The 19,832-nt window shown below is 45.8% G+C and overlaps 1 long non-coding RNA gene across 1 annotated transcript; it reads left to right on the forward strand.

The window, feature by feature from the left end:
- Positions 1-109: 109 nt before the first annotated feature.
- On the forward strand, positions 110-4,569 carry LOC119252493 (uncharacterized). The gene is made up of 3 exons (XR_005126830.2): positions 110-828; positions 3,326-3,437; positions 3,645-4,569. It is a non-coding gene; the product is annotated as an uncharacterized LOC119252493 (long non-coding RNA).
- The last annotated feature ends 15,263 nt before the right edge of the window (positions 4,570-19,832 follow it).

Genomic DNA, 19,832 nt, shown 5'->3' on the forward strand with positions numbered 1-19,832 from the left:
CCAGCGCGCCCACCGGGGTGACACCCATCCCATCCCGCCCCGTCTGTTTTTACTCTAACGGGAAACAAGCTCTCCCCACACAGGCCACGGACGCGCTGTGTCAGTTTCTTCATCGCTATGATCGGGCGCCTCCAGGGCGCAGGCGGGTGGCTGTGCGCTGTCGCTGTCCTCACCCCCACTCCTCCCCGGAAACCCAAGACAAACCAAAGCAACAGCTGAGCATGCCTTGGGCCTGGGTGCTGAGAGGAGCTTCAACAATAGAATGCCAGAGGGCAGACAATGGCCTCTCTGTCGGTGCAGCTGTCCCCGCCAAACAAGCAGCTGACCCAGCGTAGCCAGGAGTGGGGCAGCTGGCATCTCCGCGGCTCCTGGAGGGCGCGGTGAAGGGGAAGAGCACACATTCAAGCAGGGCCCTCCAGGGTTTGTTCATTTGTGTCCTGTGTGACTGAGGAGGGAGGTGGTCTGAGGAACCCCAGGGGCTTGGGAACACCTTCAGACCACACCAGACTGGACCCCTATGCACACCCTCACCTGTGGGAGAAATGTTCTTCATACTGAGGGTGTGTGTTGTGTGTCGGGGGTGGGGGGAATCTCTGTTACAGCATCTGGGCCTGTCTGCTCACTAAGACTATGCACAGGGGCCTCTGAATGAAGACAGCAGGCAAGATCTGGAAGCCTTTGTCGAGCTCACAGTTTAGTGGGAAAACTAAACCTTCAACTAGGAAACAATCTTAACTACAAAATGTGGCAAATGATGCAAAAGGCACAGCCTGAGGTGGCGGGAGAGAATGATGTTTAGATGCTGCTCAGGAAGGCCCCTACAAAGAGGTGAGTGTTGGTCACTTTTTGACCAACGAATATCTTTAAAATGTCATTGTGATCGGACAAAATGCTGACTCGTTGAACATGTTTACTTACTGTTTTCCCCCTCATTCAATCTTAGAATATATTTCTCAAAATCAATGAATAAGAACCTCCCCAGCCCATGACATCATACTTCTGTGGAAAAGTACAGACAAAGGGCAATATTAACTGTAGGAGCCCGCCAAACATGAATGATAATTGACACACACCTAATATTTCAATATTAGTAAGTAGTAGTTGAATGGACACCTCCTGTTAAAACCACTATTAAAACCTTTAAGGTCCAGGAAAGCCCTCTGTGCCCATTGGTGCCTCCCATTGCTGAATCCAACCGGGAGCCAAAGACCAAGGAAGCCCAGATGACTATAGCTACAGGTGACAGCATCCTTCCAAGGGTGGCCACAGAGCAGGGTGGAAAACTGGTGAGAGAATTTGGGGGGCGGCAGTAAACACAATAACCCCTGGTGTTCTAGGTGACCTTGAATTTTCTCCAACCCTCTTAGAGATAACTGTAATAGGGGTGGGTTGGGCTTGAAAACTGACCCTATCCCCAGTACTTCTTGCAAAGGTCTTCTTAAGCACTCACAGGACGTGTCATCTTGGAAACCCGATACTCAGCTGAGGCTACCTCCACCTACCATCCATCCCCCAAATCAAACTGCTGGGCCAACCTGGGAATCAAAGGACAGAAATCACGACATCAGTTCAAATCCCTGGTCCAAGAGTCAGAACCCCCAGCCTCGGCCTCAACCAGGCAAATACAGCAGGGACCTTGAGAGCAGTGGGGAGGTTTGAGTGCCTTGGGTGGGGTGAAGTCACCACACCCATCTCTGCTCCAGCAGCAGGAGCAGTAGCTTCCTGCACCAGGAGGACTGGCCCTGAGGGAATTCCACAGCCCTGGGAACTCACTGGCCCACAGCACTGCCTGCCCCATCACTCAAAGGCACACAGGGCCAACAACAAACACAACACAAGAGTACTGTGTGGAGGGAGACACAAACAGCAACAGCTGCAGTGCACATACGCCATTACACACGCACAGATGCACAGACAGGGACAGACACACTGCCACACATGTACCACTGCACCCAAGCTATTTCTGCCACCCCTGATGAGTTTCCTCCAGTCTCGGCTGATAGTCCCGGGAGGAAGGTGGGGTGCCCCAAAGTACACTCTTGTGGGTCCCTGGAGCATACTGGGATAGCACCTCCAGTGCTGATGCTTCTGCCCCGGGAGGGAAGTTCCTGGGACACAAATATTGAAGGAAGAAAGAAAAGAAGGCAGAGAAGTGGGGGTGGAGGGAGGAGCACAGACACGATAAGCATGTGACATGAGACCAATATGTCAGGGGCAGATTCAGGTTTTGCTGATGGGGGGGGGCTGTTTTCCAGAAAAAGACTAAAAATGTGATTACAACTTAGCAACAGAGCCTGGGAAGGGGCCCTGGAGCTTAATAACAATATGCCACTTATGTCTGTGCATGGCGTACAGATGGGTCAGCCCACAGACTACGTGGGGGCACAGCCACAAGCACCCCAACCTCCAGACATGCACACACATGTGCACACATGCACAGGCCAGCCCAGACCTCGGCTGCTGTCAGGAGCTGGGCCTGTCTAGGCGACTGTCTTCTGAGGCCCCTGCAGCCCTCACTGAGAATTTGGTTCCACTTCCATACTGACTGCTTCCACACCACACGGCATCTTCCCAGATCCACCCCCATGTGTGCCCTGTTTCTGGGGAGCAGAATCTGCTCTTGCCGCCTCACCTGGGCCCCTGACCTCACCCACCGCCCGCATGAGCTCACTTCACTCCAGATGGGCAGGAGGAGGACTGGGAGCTGGCGCTGGAGAGAGGGTCGGCCAACACCCTGGGAAGGCCCAGCTTCTGACTGTTAGAGCCACCCCCAGGGTACCCGCCAGGGCTGGCCTGTCTTCTTTCCCTGCACATGGGAAACTGAGGTCCAGAGAGAGAGCATGGGCTCCAAGCTCTTCCCAGGGAACCATCACACACACACACACACACACACACACACACACACACCCATCACATTTTTCTGGAATGCAAGAGATTTTGAAAGGTTGTCTTTCTCAGTACAGAAAAATAAAGAAATTGTAAGTGGCTTGTGGTGGGTGCCAACCACCCAGATAATCCCAGTGGCATTTTTAAAATGAAGTTAATGCATGCACACGTTAAGAAAATTCAAACAGTTCCAAAAGATTGTAAATGAAATGAAAACCTTTTCTATCATAGTCCTGTCCCTAAAGACGGTTACTCTTGACATTTTCTTTCCAAATTCTTTGGCATACCACATTTTTACTGATAAAAAGAGAATTATGCACAGCCCACAAACTTGTCCCTTGCCAGTTTTCTCACCAAAAACATGTCCCTGCGGATCTTTCCACATCAGCGCAGACTAAACTACCTTCTTTTTTCATGACTATGCTTTATTCCTCCACAGGGCTCTGTCAATGTGATTTTAGTGCCAGTTTCTTTGCTCTTACAACCAGAGATCTTCGGTGCATCTGAATGAGTCATAGAGTCAGTTAGAAACAGAAGCCCTGGGTCAAAGGGTATGTATGTTTTAAATTCTGGCTTAAGGACTGAAACAGCAAACATTCCTAATTTTTTGTGAGTCTTAGGTCAGTTGGGTGGTTCTGCTCATCGAGCCTGGCTGATCTTGGCTGCACTCAGCTAGACTCCCCAGGCCAGGACGACTCAGGCTTCCGAGTCTGTCTGCCATGAACTCTCTAAGTTTTTGTCTTACATCTTTCCAAAAGCCAGCCCAGGTACGTCCTCATGGCGGTGGCAAGAGGCCAAGTTAAAATGAGCAAGGGTTTTTGCAAGCTTCTGCTTGTATGAAGTCTCCCTCCGTTCCATTTGCCTAAGTCAGTCCAGCCAGCTTGAGACAACACTACCAAAGGCCGTGAATATTGGGGAGCAAGAAAAATCGGGACCATTATTTTAGTGTACGTCAAGCTTCACCCTCAGCAGATGGGAATGTGTTCTCCACAGCAACCAGCAAGGGCCACTCCCAGGCCCAGATGGCACAAGGTGACATCTCAGTGGAGGCTGCCGACCTGGCCCCAACAAATGACTTGGCACGACATTTAATTCCCCTGGAAAGTGGGTGCACCCTGGGGATAGGAAGAGGAGAATCATCAAATTGCTACCCTAGAGGATTGGGGTCTGAACACAGAAATTAAGTTGGAAGGTGACAAAGAAAGTTACCATTCTTGCACTCCTGAGTTAATAGGCTAGAATTTGAATCCACTGCAAATGGGAGAATCATTCGTCTCCAGTGGAAGGGGGAGAGGGCAATAAAACCGGAACGCTGTGAAAATGTTTCCCTGTTGAAGGGAAAGAATCCTCCCACTCTCTTGGAATCACCCATTTGGGGGCGAGCATAGGGTCCTTTAATTAAGGGTCCTTAGGTATCAACCAGCATAATGTCCGTATTTCCTAGCCCAGGAAACAGGAGCTCGGGGAGGTTAAATGACTTGTTTGAACCCCACTGTGAGCTAATGCAGGCAGCGAGAACCTGAGCCTGTGCTTCTCCACTGCACTGGGCTGCTGCTGGGGTTTGCTGCAAACAGTCAAATTGCTTCTTAATTGGAGTCTCCTGCTTAATTAGCTGCTTCCTGAGCAGCCTGTGCTCCCTGTTCGGAAATCTCAATCAACACCATCTTCTCTAAATTGGTGTGACCTCGCTCTTGTCGTCTCCCCCACACTGGGGTTTGCTTCATGATTGTGCCCAGTAGCGGGGACAGAGCGGGTGGGGTGTGCAGACAGCCTTTAGGGAGACTGTGCTGTTCTCGCCACCGCCCCCTGCTCCAGGGATTTCATTCGCAACCGCCCTACCAGGGTCAGGGCTGGGGAGCAGGGCTGGGGGGCAGGCACAACTAACTTCCCGTGTGATTTGGGTAAACATCTGTCCCTCTCTGGGTCTCACTACAAGTCTCCAAATTAGGCTGTGAGGCTTAGCACGTGAGAATACAGGGTGCTCCTTTGCATTTGAATTTCTGTGAAAAACAAATCATTTCTGAGTATGTGTCCACTGAACAGTTTGTTGTTGCTTATCTGAAATTCCAATTTAACTGAAAATACTGTATCTGACAATTCCATCCCAAATAGAACATTTTGCTCCATTCTGCTCTATAGAGCTAGCCTGGTGTAGCACCCAGAGCGGGCTGCAGTGTGAACCCCAGATCTGCCGCCCACTTCTGTGGGATCTCCTGCAAGTCACTGCACCTCTCTGAAAGTCAGTTTCCTGCATTGTAAGATGGACATGTTAATCCCTCATTGGTTCCCTCAGAACTGAAGTGAGCACACAAACAAAAGGACATAATTAAAATTCCTCAATAGACTGTAAAATGTGCTATGAATGCAGACATTTATTAAAGGCCTATTATACATGACCCTATTAAATCTGAGGAAAAAAGGTAACAGTGCAATTGGGAAGACATTCGTGTAAGAAAAGTCTGAAAAAATTAAAAGGAAAAAAAGAAAAATCTGAGACTTTTTCACAGAATCCTTTCATGAAGTGAAATTCCATCAGGAATCTGAATTTGGTCTGCTATGAACTGATCAGGGATTAGATGCTTTAGGGGAAAAAAATCCTTGCAGTCCTGGGAAAGAACCATCCTTGGGTTTGATTCCAGAAAGAGCTAGAATGATTTTCTGGACAAGCTGGGCTTTTAAATTTACATTTGGGAGGGAACCTGACTGATGTTAATCAATTTGGGTGGAATCTTTCCCATCTTGCCTTTGGGCCTTGGATACATTGTTAGAAATAAACAGACTTCACTTGATTCCCACCTTTCAGAAGCCCAGACTAATGGGGTAGATGTCAGTGAAAGGACCTGCCAGCATCCCTTCTTGTTAAGAGAAACTACCTCAGCTACCTCAAATGATAGGGGAAAATATTTGCAAATCATATATTGATGAATGATTCATATCCAAGATCTACAAAGAACTTCTACAACTAAACAACAAAACACAGACAAGCGTATTTAAGAGTGGGAAAAAATATTTGAATGGACATTTCCCCAAAGAAAATACACAGATGGCCCAAAAGCACAGGAAAAGATGCTTAATATCACTAATCATTTGGGAAATACAAATCAAAACTATAATGAGATAATACTTCACACCTGTTAGGTTAGTGATAGTAAAACAAAACAAAACAAAAAGACCTCTAACAAGCGTTGGCCAGAATGTGGAGGAGCTGGGCCCTTGTACATCCTAGCGGGAACAGGAAACCAAGCAGCTGCTATGGAGACAGTACGATGGTTTCCCAAAAAGTGACATGCAGATGGCCATGTGATCCAGCAATACTGCCTCTGGGTGTCTACCCCAAACAGTTAGGGTCTCAAAGAGTTGTTAGCACACCCGTGTTCATAGCAGCACAAAGCACCATATTCAAAATGTGGAAGCAACCCAGGTCCCCATCAACGGATGACTGGAAAAGTCAAATGTGGCCTCTACACAAATACGATTGCCATTCAGCCGAAAGGGGAAGAAGTTCTGACTGGTGCTACATGGAACTAAGTGAAATAAACCATTAAAGGAAGAAACACTGCATGGTCCTGCCCACAGGAGGCTTCCAGAGTGGTCAGAGGCAGAGACAGCAGAAGGTACAGGAAGGATAATGGGGAGTTAGTGTGTAATGGCTGCAGAGTTTCAGTTTGGGATGATGAAAAATGTCTGGAGACCGTGGTGATGGTTGCTCAACAGTATACATTCTTTGACACCACTGAATTGGACACTTCAAAAAGGTAAAAATGGTAAATTTTTGTTTTATGTGTATTTTATGATAAATAAAAGGAGGGGTAAGGAAGTAGCCTAAATGGTTTCTTTTATATTTTTAAAAAGGACCTATCTCTTAGGGAAACCTACACTGGCACTCTCCCCATTCCTCCACCCTCCACCCTATGAAATTCTCGGTGTGTGGGCATTTCAGTCACACCGGGGGCCCTGTGATTGGTCAAGCATGTGACTTGAGCTGACTGGCTGAAAACCCTTCGTGAAACTGTTCCTGGGGGAGCTGGCAAAGGCAGCTTTACCACTAAGGCTAATCAAGAAGGAATCTAAGTCAAGAGCTGCCTCTGGCACCTTTGCTGTCAAATTGGAAGGACCTGACTGAGAGTGAGACCAGCTTATTGGGATGCAGAGTGGGGAGGCCAAGGGAGACAAGCCTGCTTTGTTTGAGCAAAGTTCAAAGCCTGAGCAAGTTCAAAGTCTGCATAGGAAGTTCCCCAAGTCTGTAAACCCCTGTGCTGATTTGAGCTGGACTTTCTGTCACCTGCCACCAACAGACAGTCCCTGTCTGCTAAGATACACAGAGGTTTCAAATGAAGACAAAGCCTCCCAGTGCCTTTGGGACTAACCTAGCCTGACCGTGGGGCAGAGGACATTCTATGACATCTTGGGAGCGGGCCTGAGTCCGCTAACTGAACTTGACCTGTATTCCATAATACCGTTCACATGCAGGAAGCAGATGCACATTCAACTTGCAACAACTCAAACATGACAGTGAGCGAGACCAGAGCTGAATCCCTTCATCCTTCCCTAGTCCCCACCCCATTAAACCTGACCTTGATCTTCCCTGTCCTAAGGAAAACAAAGCCACAGCTCCAAGGAAAGCAAAACCAGAGTCAAAATGAAAAGAGGAAAAAAAGTTTATTATTCACATTTGAACTTTCAAGATCCCTAAATTCTGTAAATTCAGGGTGATCTAAGGGCAGCTCCAAGGCAAACTGACCATAATGGCGTCTGTGTCTTAGATAGGCTGCCGCACCCAAGGGCCGCGTTAGGCAGAAGTTCTTTACCTTCCTCCAGCCGCCGCCTTTTACAGGTTTTAGAATTCTCCTTTCACGGACCCCTTTGTATTGATGGATAAAAACTTGATCGCTACAACAGACGCCAGAACACCAGTCAGCTTAAATTTACCCGAATTCTTCCCTCCTTCGTAAAGTCAGTGGGTGGTTCAGGTCAGGTAATCCAGCTCTGGAATAATCCAGACCCTAACTGTTACTCCGCCATTGATGTATGGTTCTTCAGGTCAACACATGGCGACTGCAACTTCCACCGAGGAGCCATTTTCCCCTCTGTGAAAGCTGGAAAAGCAGGTCCACATGGCAAGCTCCTTCCTTCCATAGGCACAGGCAGGCCGCAGCTCACATGACCCTGTTCGCATGCTATTGGCCAGGCTGCAGCCCACGTGACACTGCGCTCACGCTATTGGCCAGGCCGCAGCTCACATGACCCTACTTGCACGCTATTGGCCAAGCTGCAGCTCACGTGACCCTGCTTGCACACTATTGGCTAGGAGCAGCTCATGTGAGCTCCCACACTAGTGGCTAGGCCACAGCTCACATGACCCTGCTCACATGCTATTGGCCAGGCTGCAGCTCACGTGACCCTGCTTGCACACTATTGGCCAGATCATTGCTCACGTGACCTCCTGCTCGCACGCTATTGGCCAGGCCACAGCTCATGTGACCATGCCTGCACACTATTGGCCAGGCCGCAGCTCACGTGACCCTGCCTGCACTCTATTGGCCAGGAGCAGCTCATGTGACCCTGCTCGCACGCTATTGGCCAGGAGCTACTCACATGACCCTGTTGGCCAGAACGTAGTCACGTGACTGTAGCTGCAAAGGCATCTGGGAAATGTGTTTGGTTGGGCCGATGTCCTCAGCCAGAACGCAGTTTCCATTCAGACGATGGGAAGAGCAGCCAGGCCCTGGGTGAAGGAGCCTTGGCGTACCACCCCTGTGCAGTGAGCTTTTGGTGGGAGTCCATGGAGCTGCCCACGGAAGAGGAGGAAGAGCCACATGGTCTGTTGCAGGTGGGGTTCCTGGGGAAACAGTGTCTGAAAGATATAGGAGGAGGTGGTTTGTTCATCTGTACCCTGGGGAGCAGACCCCGGAGGGCGTCAGAAAAGGAGGAAGCGGCTCTGGGCGTTGGGGAAATTTAATTTCCCCGCACAGTTGCAGAAGGCACCAGGACGCCACAGTGGGGAGCACGTGGCCAGAGGTGCTCAGGAGCTGGGACACGAACCCTGAAGTGACGAGTCATGGGGTGGGGGCAGCGAGCCTTTGTAAACACCCCCTGTTCACCATTTGTGGGATGGGCTGTCCTGGGGAAGGCAGCGGCCCATCACCTACTGCCTCCCCTTCCTCCCCAGGGCCAGGTAGAAGTTAACCAAGGGTGGCTGAGCTCCATGCCAACCTGCGTGCCCCTTCCCAGAAGATGAACTCAAGTAAGGAAAGCAGACAATAGCCAGGCCTAGTCCAGTTTTGAGACTCCCCGGGGTCTGGGGCGCGGGGCAGGGGGGCGGAGGGTGGGGAGGGGCAGTGGTCTCTGCTGTTAACGTCTCCTGGTGGGGCTTGGGTGCCCCGGGTCTGGGAACTGGATGGAAAGAAGCGGGCATGTGAACAGGCTCCGCAGGTGAGCACCAGCTCAGATATGAATTTTAGGAAGATCCCTTGGCAGCGCCCGTGTTCACTCAGTAGGGCTCCATCTTCCCCGGTGGAGCCAGGCCTCGCCCTTGACGCTCCCTTGGTACATCCTGCAGTTGTCACCCGCTCACTTGCTGTTTTTCCCACTGGCCTGGAGGCCAGGGAGGGTCCCCAGGGCAGCATGGGCCTGCAGTAGCATGGGGGTGAAGAGCACACCCCTGTTCAGATTTGTAGGGTGCAGTGCCCACCTGCCTTCCCACTTCGCAAGCCTTCCCCGGATGGTCTCGCTGTTCTGCCCGCGTGTTTTCTCCCCTGTGGAGTGGGAATAGCACCTGCTTCACCACAATAAATTGGAGCACAGTGGTCATCCCAGTATGTTTGATGCATTTTTAAATAAGATTTAACATACAACATGTTATATGCAATATAAGTATATTTTAATTTCAGTATGACATGCAAATATTAAGATATGTATGTACTTGTTTACCTGTCCAGTCATTTCAGAAATTGTCCTTTTGCAGTTACCTTCCCTCCCCACAAGAGGGCACCACTACTCCGATTTTTGAGAGACTAGCTTGCTTTTTGCCTCCTTTTGAACTTGGAGCCAGTGGCATCACACAATGCGTGTGTCTGACTTCTGTTATTCTAGATTATACCTGTGGGATTTGTGTCTCCACGTTTGTCAGTAGCTCTTTCCTCCTCTTTGCTGGCTGGTATTCCATGTTGCGAACGCACCACGATTTATTTATCCCTGCTCTGGTTGAAGGACTTCAGGGTTACTTCTGTTTGGAGCTATTATGAGTAAGGTCTCAAGGATGTTGTGTACGGGCGGGGCAGGGGCACATATCATTTTACTTGGTTAATAGCTAGCAGTGGAATTGCAGGGCCACAGTTTGCTTAATTTTTAAAGAAAGCGCCAAATGGTCCTCTGAAGCGGCTGTGCTATTTTAAACGCCCACCGGCGAGGTAGGGGAGCTCCAGTTGTTCCAGAACCCTGGGGACTTCCGGGATTGTCACTCCCTGCTTTGGCTGCATTGGCAGGTAGGAAATGGTGTCTCTGTAATCTCAGTTCTCTGCTTTTCTCTGATGACTAGTGAGTGTGGGTGCTGTTTCATGTGTTTACTGGCCATTTGTATGCCTTTTATGAAGTATCTGTTCATTCTTACCCACTTTTGAAAAAAATCACACTTTTTCAGTATTGATCTGTTGGATTTTTAAAAAATGTTTCTCTCACACACACACTCTTTAGCATCTTTGGGGTATAATGGACATATAATAAATTGCACATTTAAAATATATATCCTGATACTTTGGGACACTTACACACTGTAAAAACCATCACCACAGTCAAGACTGAGCATCCTCACCCCTAGAGCCCCTTGTGACTCTTCCTCCTGCCTCTCCCTGTCACCTGGAACCCAGCCCTGGGCACTCACTGATTAGCTTTCTGTTACTGTAGATGAACTTGCATTGCCTAAATTTTTCTGTAACTGGAGTCATAGAGTATTACCCTTCTTTTTCTGAGGTCTTTTATGCAAGGTAGTTATTTTGAGATTCATCTACTCATTAAAAAGCTTTCATTTCCCAGTTGAATGACCTCATCACCTTTGACAAAAATCAGTTATGTACGTGAGGGTTTATTTCTGGGCTCTAATTTATTACATAGAACTATTAGTACCTACATCAATACCATAAAAGCTTGCTTACATTAAACTTGATTATATAGCTTTATAGTGGATCTTGAAATAAAAACGTGTAAGCTCTCTGAACTTGTTCTTCAAAATTGTTTGACTATTCTATAGAATATTCTTCACATTTTCATATAAACTTTAGGATCAACTTGGCAGTCTCAACTAAAGAGTCCACTCACTTTTTTCTTGTATTTGTGCTGAAATCTTACGTGAATTTGGGTAAAATGGGTATCTTAAAATTTTCTAGTACTCCAGTCTGCAAACATAATGTGCCTGCCCATTTATTCAAGTCTCCTTTCATTTCTTTTTTTTTTTAAATGCATTTTATTTTTATTTTTTTTTTAATAGAGGCATGTTTTATTTATTTATTTTGTTTGTTTGTTTGTTTTGTTTATACATGCACTGGGTACAGTCAGAAGCGCAGGAGGGTGACAGAATTCACCAGAGCCAGAGCGGGGAGCAGAGCAGGCAGAAGGACCGAAGTACACTGCTGAAGGGAGCAGCGGGCGGCAGGAGAGGTCTGCGCGCCATGTGGGATCCTCCGCCGGTGGCCGGGGAGCAGCCGGGGATCGAACCGGCGCCGCAGAGGCCGCGGGCAGCTTCGCAACCCAGCGCTCAACCGCTGCGCCACCGGGGAGGCCCCCCTCCTTTCATTTCTTTGTGTGTTTTGTAGTTTCCAGTGTCGAGATCATGTATTTGTTTTATTAAATTAATGTCTTATGGTTTTGATGCTATTACAAAATAATGTCCTTTTACATTGTTTTCCAATGTTGCTTAGTATATACCAGAACAAGTTTTGTTATGTTGATAGTGTATCTTGCAACCTTACTAAGTTTACTTACTAATTTTTGGAAGTTTTCATTATTGTTTTAAAGTTCTTTGGAGTTATTTTATATTCGAGTAGCCTGTGAATAGAAACAGCTTTATTTATTCCCTCCTAATGTGCACTGTTTGGTTTTTTCCCTCCTTTTCACCTTGCTCCACTGCCAACAACTTCCAGTACAATGTTGAACAGAGGGGATGAGATTAGTTACCCTTGTCTGTTGTTGGTGGGGACAGGAGTTTCCTAGGTTTCAGTGTTAAGCATGTTGTTAAATGTGTTTTAGACACTTAATTAGGTTGAAGAAATTCCCTTCTCTTCCTACTGCTGAAGTTGTTCTTGTAAGAGGGCACTGAGTGTTCTCAAATGCCTTTTCTGCCTTAATGAGATAGTCACATGATTTTCTTCTTTTATCTTTTCATGTAATGATATATATTGAAAGGCTTTGAATGTTAAAGCAAACTTACCCTCCTAGAATAAGACACTAGGTTCTATGCCCTAATATTTTAAAAGGATTTTTGTGTTTGTGTTTGAGAGGGATATTGCTCTATTAAGTTTCATTTCTTGTCATGTCTTAGTCAAAGTTTGGATCAGAGTTTTGTATTGGCCTACTAAAAAGAGCAGGGAAGCATTTCCACCTCCTCAGTGTTCTGGAAGAGATGGCATAAATTAGTATCATTTCCTCCATAAATGACTGATAGAATTTTCCCCCAAGAAGCCATCTTGACCTGGATTTTCCTTTGTGGGAACTTTTTTTTTTTTTAAAAAAAAAAAAAAGACTTATTTTATTTATGCATAGAAGAACTGGAGTGTAGGCCAGAGGTGCAAAGGGTGAGAGTATTCAGCAGAGGCAGAGTGAAGTGAACAGGCAGATTACCTGAAATACATTGCTGAGGGGAGCAGCGGGCGAGACAGGAGAGGTCTGCTGCACCATGTGGGTCAGCTTCCTGGCCGGGATTGATTTCAGGCCGCAGCGGTGATAGTGTGATAGTGTGATAGTGCTGAGGCTCAACCCCTACATCACCAGGGAGTCCCAAGTTTTTTTTATTATATCAAATTTAATTTTTAACAGTTAAAGAGTCATTTAGATTTTTTATTTCTCTGTGTGTGTCTGTTTCAGTAAGTTGTGTTTTTCAAGGAATTTAATTTTACCTAGGTTGCTAAATTTTTTAATCTCAAATTCCTAATATGAGAGATTAATCATCTCCAAAAGGTGTAGTAAAACATCAGTAAGGACACAGAATATCTAGTCAACATGGGCCTCCCTGGTGGTGCAGCAGGTTGAGTGCAGTGCTGTGAAGCTGTCCGCCAGGCGGCAAGAATCCCACATGGCACTGCAGACCTCTCCTGTCTCGCCTGCTGGTCCCCTCAGCAGTGTATTTCATCAGTCTGCCTGTTCTGCTCCCCACTCTGTCTCTGGTGAATCCTCTCACCCTCCCGGGCCTCTGGCCTGTACACCAGCTCTTGTATAAAAATAAATAAATCTTTTTTTTTTTTAAAAAGAATATCTAGCCAACACTTTCTCCAACCTTGTCCTAACAGATGTGTATAGAATAAGATGCTTAACACTTACAGAGAATTTGCCTGAACTGTTCATAGTTCACAAACTAGAACATAAAACAAGTCTCAAAAATTGGATTAAATTAGTTGTGAATAAAGAATAGCTATCCTTTACACCCAATTGGATAGATTTTTTTAAAAAAGACAATAAAAAGGGTTGGCAAAGATTTAGAGAAATTGGAGCCCTTGTGCGCTATTGATGGGAATGGAACATGCAGCTGCTTTGCAGAAACAATATGACAGCTCCTCCAATCCTTAAAAATAGAATTTTTCTATGATTCATCAGGGGAGAAAGGGCATGGGAGAGAGGGCAGCAGTCAGGCTAATGCTAGGCACCTGAGGGTAGGCTTTAGGCCAGAGGAAGGAGAGAAGCTCCAGGGAGATAGCTTTTGGGCCAGTTAAGGGCTGAGCAGGTGGACAGGCTGGCTGTGATGGGGGGGGTGGGGGTGGGGAGCACTTGTCCATGGAGCTGCTCAAGAATAAAATCCGACAGTAACATCTCTACTCCCGGTCCAGCCTGTGGCCCACATTCCCAGCAGGATTTAATGGACATTCCTCAGGAAGCTGTCATTTTCTGTCTAATCTGTCATGTTTTCTTTAAATAATGTTTTTTTTTTTCTTTCACAAGCCATAATTTTCTGGTCAATGGTCTAAAAGACCATGAAGGTACTGTGAATAGAAACATGATCCATTTCCCTCTTTGAAAAGATGTAGTCAGACCACCAAACCCAGCCCTCTGGTCTAACCTCACGCTAGTCCCACCCCCAAAGGCAGGAACATACCCTGGACCCCATTTTCTCGGTCAAGTTCTGTGGGACCATGGACACGGTATTCTGGGCCTCAGCATCCTCACCTGTAAGGAGAGAATAATGATGAAGTGTACCTCTGCTGGGTCTCTTGGAGGTGCTTCCCCAATTGTTTTTGTGATTTGACTTTTTAGTGAAGATGGAAAAAAATCACAGATGAAAATGACATCTGAAAAGTTAAAAGCTGACTGCACACAGAGGGTGTCATCTTCCCCTGCCTGGGAGGAAAAGAATCTCATCTTTTCAAGTCAAAGCTTTTCAAGGATTATCAGCTCTTTTGCATCCAAATGTAGCCCACTTTTGCAGAAAAATACCCTCAGTTCTATGACTTGGGGATCAGAGACTGGCACCCAAGAACAACAAAACCTTTCACAACGCTCCTGGACATGTTTTTAACTTTTTTTTTTTTTTTAAAGGACTAAAATGGTGGGGCAGCATGTCCTTGAGCTGACCCTTGCCAAGTGAAACAGACTAGTTAGTGTAGAAGAGAGAATACCCGCAGGTCCAGTTTCTACTTTCATTGGCATCTCACTCTCAAAGTGAGAATGAAAACAGGAGAAGAATTCTAATATTTTGAAAATGTCAGTCCAGAAAACTTGGGTTTTGAGAGAGGAAATGATTTTTTTTTAATTCACCTAAAGGGTACAGCAGGGGCATACGTTATAAATGAGTCGTTAACAGTGTCATACACGCAGAGGCCTACCAGACTGGCAGGTAATGGAAATTATTAAAGCTGCCTGGGAGTAACAATAGAGATTAGGTTGGGCGGTGGCAAACTGGAGAGATCACAAATCCTCCCTCTAAACGGTGACTGCCACTGATCTCTTGCATAGTATTGCCCTGTGGGAATATGGGTTCAGTATCTCCCGGGCTTCTGGTTTTTCATGGAAAATTATATATTCAGATTTTATGTAAATATCCCAATTTTCAAATGTTGATAAACAATTCTAGTTAAAGAAATTTGATTTTGGGCCTCCCCTGGTGGCGCAGCGGTTGAGCGCTGGATTGCGAGGCTGCCTGCAGTCTCTGCAGCGCCAGTTCGATCCCCGGCCACTGGTGAGGGTCCCACAAAAAAAAAAAAAAAAAAAAAAAAATTTGATTTTTCTTTTTTGTCTGATGATAGGAGTAGGGGACTCCTAGTGGCAGTGATTCTTGAATACATACCATTCTAAGATTGTCCCGAGCGCTCTACATGTATGAAATTGAATCTTTGTTCCCTACTCTGATGTTATGGTGCTGTGATACTGTAAGAAACGCCATATTATGAATAAAGATATAACTAAGAAACCTCCTCAGGGCCACACAGTCAACAGGTAGCACAGCCAGGATCTGACCAGCCTTTGCAAAGGCATCAGAGTGAACATGCCAAAGGTGGGCAGTGGGGGTGGGCAGTGGGAGTGGTCTCCAGGCACAGGTGGTGAAGGGGCCCTGTCTACAGAGGATTTTAAAACAGTAATAAAAATGAACTGAAGGTTATCTGGCTGTCACTATCACCATGCATGGGCAATACTCAACAATGTCAGTGATAAAATACACGCTGAATATTTATTTCTTCTCGCACAGTGATAAAGCCAATAAATCTACGAGAAAACTTTCATAGGGCTAAGTTTTAGAAATTTCCAAGGCTGTTGAGGTTTTTTAAAAATTTAAATTTTTTTTTATCGTGGTAAGATGCATGTAACAAAAGTTTGCCATCTCAGCCATTTTTAAGAGTACAGTTTACATGTTGTGCAGCCAATCACCAGATGTTTTCATCATGAAAAAGTGAAACTCTGTACCTATTAAACATCGTCTTGTTGAAGAAATGTCTACTCTTGTCCTTTGTCCATATACTTGTTTATATTTGGGGGTTTACATTTTTGCACTTCTGTATGTGCTTTCGTTCCACTCACCCTCCACCAGACCACCTATGCCGAAACCCGTCTGCCGCCTTCTCCCATTCCCTCCTTCCTTCCCCCACTCATTTAACCTTTATGTTCTTTCACTGAGTTCCAGATTTATTCCTATTGTGTCTGGGTTACTTATATTCCACAGATGAGGGAAACTATCCAGTATCTTTCTTGCACTTTTTTTTTTTATTCATTTATTTGTTTGTTTTGTTTATACATGCACTGGGTACAGTCAGAAGCGCGGGAGGGTGAGAGAATTCACCAGCGCCAGAGCGGGGAGCAGAGCAGGCAGAAGGACCGAAGTGCACTGCTGAGGGGAGCAGCGGGCGGCAGGAGAGGTCTGCGCGCCATGTGGGACCCTCCTCCGGTGGCCGGGGAGCAGCCGGGGATCGAACCGGCGCCGCAGAGGCCGCGGGCAGCTTCGCAACCCAGCGCTCAACCGCTGCGCCACCGGGGAGGCCCTCTTTCTTGCACTTTTTGACATTTCTTTTAACACAATCACCTCAAGGTTCATCCATTTGTCCCAAAGGCCACTATTTCATCTTTTTCACCACTGTGTAGTACCCCACCGAGTGTATATCCAACAATTTATCCATTCATCTGTTGACAGGCACTGATGTTGATTGCATGACTTGGCAATTGTGAGCAGTGCTATGTACATTAGTGTATATAAATCATTTTGTATTAGTTTTCTTATTATTTGGATAAATACCTAATAGAGGTGTTGCTGGGTTGTATGGAATTTCCATTTTTATTTTCTTAAGAAATGTCCATACCATTTCCCACAGGGTCTGTATCAACTTGCATTCCCACCAACAATGGATAAGAGTTTCTTTTTTACCACAACCTCAAAAACATTGGTTGATTTCATTCTTTTTTTATATAGGCCATTCTCAAGGTGATAGCTCATTGTGGTTTTGATTTGATGATGATGAACAATTTTTCATGTCTGTAGGCCACTTCAACGTTTTCTTTAAAAAAGCGTCTCTTTCGGTTCTTTGTCCATTCTTTGCCTGATTCGCCTGTATCTTAATCAGGTCATTTGTTGCTGAGTTGAGGAAACTCTATATATTCTGGCTGTTTACTCCTTATTCCATAGATGATTTGCAAACATTTTCTCCCATTGTATAGATTGCCTTTTCACTTTGATTGCATCCTTGGATGCACGAAAGTGTTAGTCTGTTGTAGTCCGATTTATCTGTGTTTACTTTTGTTGCCAATGAACTGTTGAGTTTTAGTAACTTACAAACTTTAAAATAATACACTTTAAAACTTATGCTTTAATAAACAATGTATTCTACCTGGACATTAATTCATAAAACTAGTTACATAATCTGCCCCTTTCTCAACACCTCCCCCACACAGTCCCCAACCCCGTTTAAACTATGCGTTTTGTTTCTAGACTAAGTTTGTAACGTTATGGAGTCCTTTGAATTTGCTTCAGGGATTGTTCTTGTCTCCAACATGGTATTACACGTTCCTGTGCTAAAATAGTAGCCAGGAAATAAACAGTGATAAGCAGTGATTGTAAAGAACAAGAAAAACAGCCTGAGTTACTGCAATTTAAGCATTCTATATGACCACTTACAACTTTCATTTAGTTTAAATTTTAAAACAGTGTAACAGTGTGAAGTGCCAAGTGTAAAATTTTTGTTTGGTAAGCTCAAATCTTACCTTATACATGAATTTTACTAAATTTTCATATTAGCTTAAAAATGGAAATTTCTATTTTGTTATTTTTCTTACTCATTTTATGAATCAGTACGCTCTAATGTGATTCACAGTTGCAACACACCAATATGTAGATTTGAGTTTTTTGTAATCCGTCATTATAATTAAAGTTATTAAACCATTTTTTTCTTTTAGATTTTAATATGTTTAATTTCTTATTAAAAACTTGTTTTTGCTGGCTTGATTATATATACAAAGCTCAATGAAACAATTAAAAAGTTTTCCCCCCAGCTGTTATGTGCCATTTAATGTTTAGAACTGAAAGTTACTTTGTCTTATAAAGGAGGCTAGCAGTGCCCCCTCCCCTAAGATTCAGGCAGGTACTATAGGTATACCACTGGGACGATGAAGTGCCCAGGTGTGTCCAGGCTGGAGTAAGAGATGTAAGAGGTGACAATGGGCATAGACATAAGAGGTGACACAATGCTATAGGCAGGGACCTCTTGGGAGGGGCCTGAGGACCGTGAAAAGGAGTTTGGATTCTCTGCAAAGGCATCTGGAAGCCTCTGGAGGATTGTCCTGTGATCTGTGTCCACCACTCTGGCACCAGTGCAGAGTGGTCTGGCTGGCCGGGACAATTCCGGAAGCCCAGGAGCAGGGCCACCCTCCTCCAATCTGGCAGCCTGGTGATGTGCTGACTCTCTTGTGGATCCAGCCAGGGCTACCGATGCCAGGCTTAGCCCACTGGGTAGCACACATGTGCCCAAATTTCTGGGTGGGGGGACCTATGGTGTGAAGCTACCTATCTTGCAGCCCTTTCGATGCCTTGGGGATGAAGGGAGTGGCTGGCTGGTGAGGATGGAGGGGCTCAGCACCTACTGAAAGTTAATTGGCTGAAGTACAAACTCTCTGATCCTAGCACAGGATGAACATGCAGTTGTGAGGAGAACACCTCAGTGGGAGTAAACAAACGGACAAAAATTGACTCCTCGAGCAGGCAACATGTCTGGGCATTGATAAAAGGCAGTAATTTCTGTAATTAAATGGCGCCATTATTTTACCCATGATGAAGTTTTAGAAAGCATTTTGCAAAAACGGAGGCCATTCCAACACATTCAGTCTGTTTCTTCTCTTTCATTTTCCCAAATGCTGAGGTTTCCTGCACCGTGATGGTGCTGAGGGTCCCAGTGGGTGACCCTTTCTTCAGTTTCCAGGAAACAAAACTTCGTTGCAGACTCGTGACAGGGAACCATTGCTGTGGCGGCGGTCCCAGATGTGTAAACCCAGGGCAGGGGCGGGAGTGGTTGGGGTGGGGGTGCAGAATCCAGCATTGGATGCTCCTAAAATACAGACTTCTCCAGAAAGAGGCAACACAGAAACAGCATGGGGAGGGAGAGAGATGGCGGGGAACCTATAATTTAAAAAAGACTTAAAAGACATTTCAACCGATTACACTGTGTAACCTTTTTATACAAGCTGAAAAAAAATGACGAGAGAAATTTGAACTCTGAATAGCTACTTTATGATTAATTACTGTTTTTTTTAGGTCTGATGATATCGTGGTCATAGTATCCATATGTGAGGGCCTTTATCTTTTAGAGATATTCACAAGGAGATGAGCTGATAGGATGTCTTGCATTTGATTCAAAATGATATGGGGCAGGGGCTGGGGTGCTGCTCTATGCCCTTCCCTGTATCTTGGAGAGTCTCCATTGAAAATGTTTTTATAATAGCTTCTGCACAAAGGTGGGGGATAGGCACTATGTGACATCCCACTACGGAAATGATAATTGCCTTTTATATTCTCGCTCAGTCCCTGTAAGCTCAAGGAGACAGGCCCAGATTGGGGTGATCGTATCTCTGATACCTCCTGGCAAGCAGTGAGGACAGTGGGGCCGCTCCCAGTCTTTGACAGAGAACTGTCTGCTTGTAACCCTATGGCCTCCCTTGTTGCATTGTATGTGTTTCATGCTACTTCTATTTTGGCAGCTGATACTGGTCTCCTACTTACAGAAGTGGCAAAATTTTCTTCCTAAATGTATGTAAACACTTTGATTTAAAGACAA

Source organism: Talpa occidentalis, unplaced genomic scaffold (assembly GCF_014898055.3).
Source record: "Talpa occidentalis isolate TD23 unplaced genomic scaffold, MPIMG_talOcc4v2.1 talOcc4.10, whole genome shotgun sequence".
NCBI classification, from domain to species: domain Eukaryota; kingdom Metazoa; phylum Chordata; class Mammalia; order Eulipotyphla; family Talpidae; genus Talpa; species Talpa occidentalis.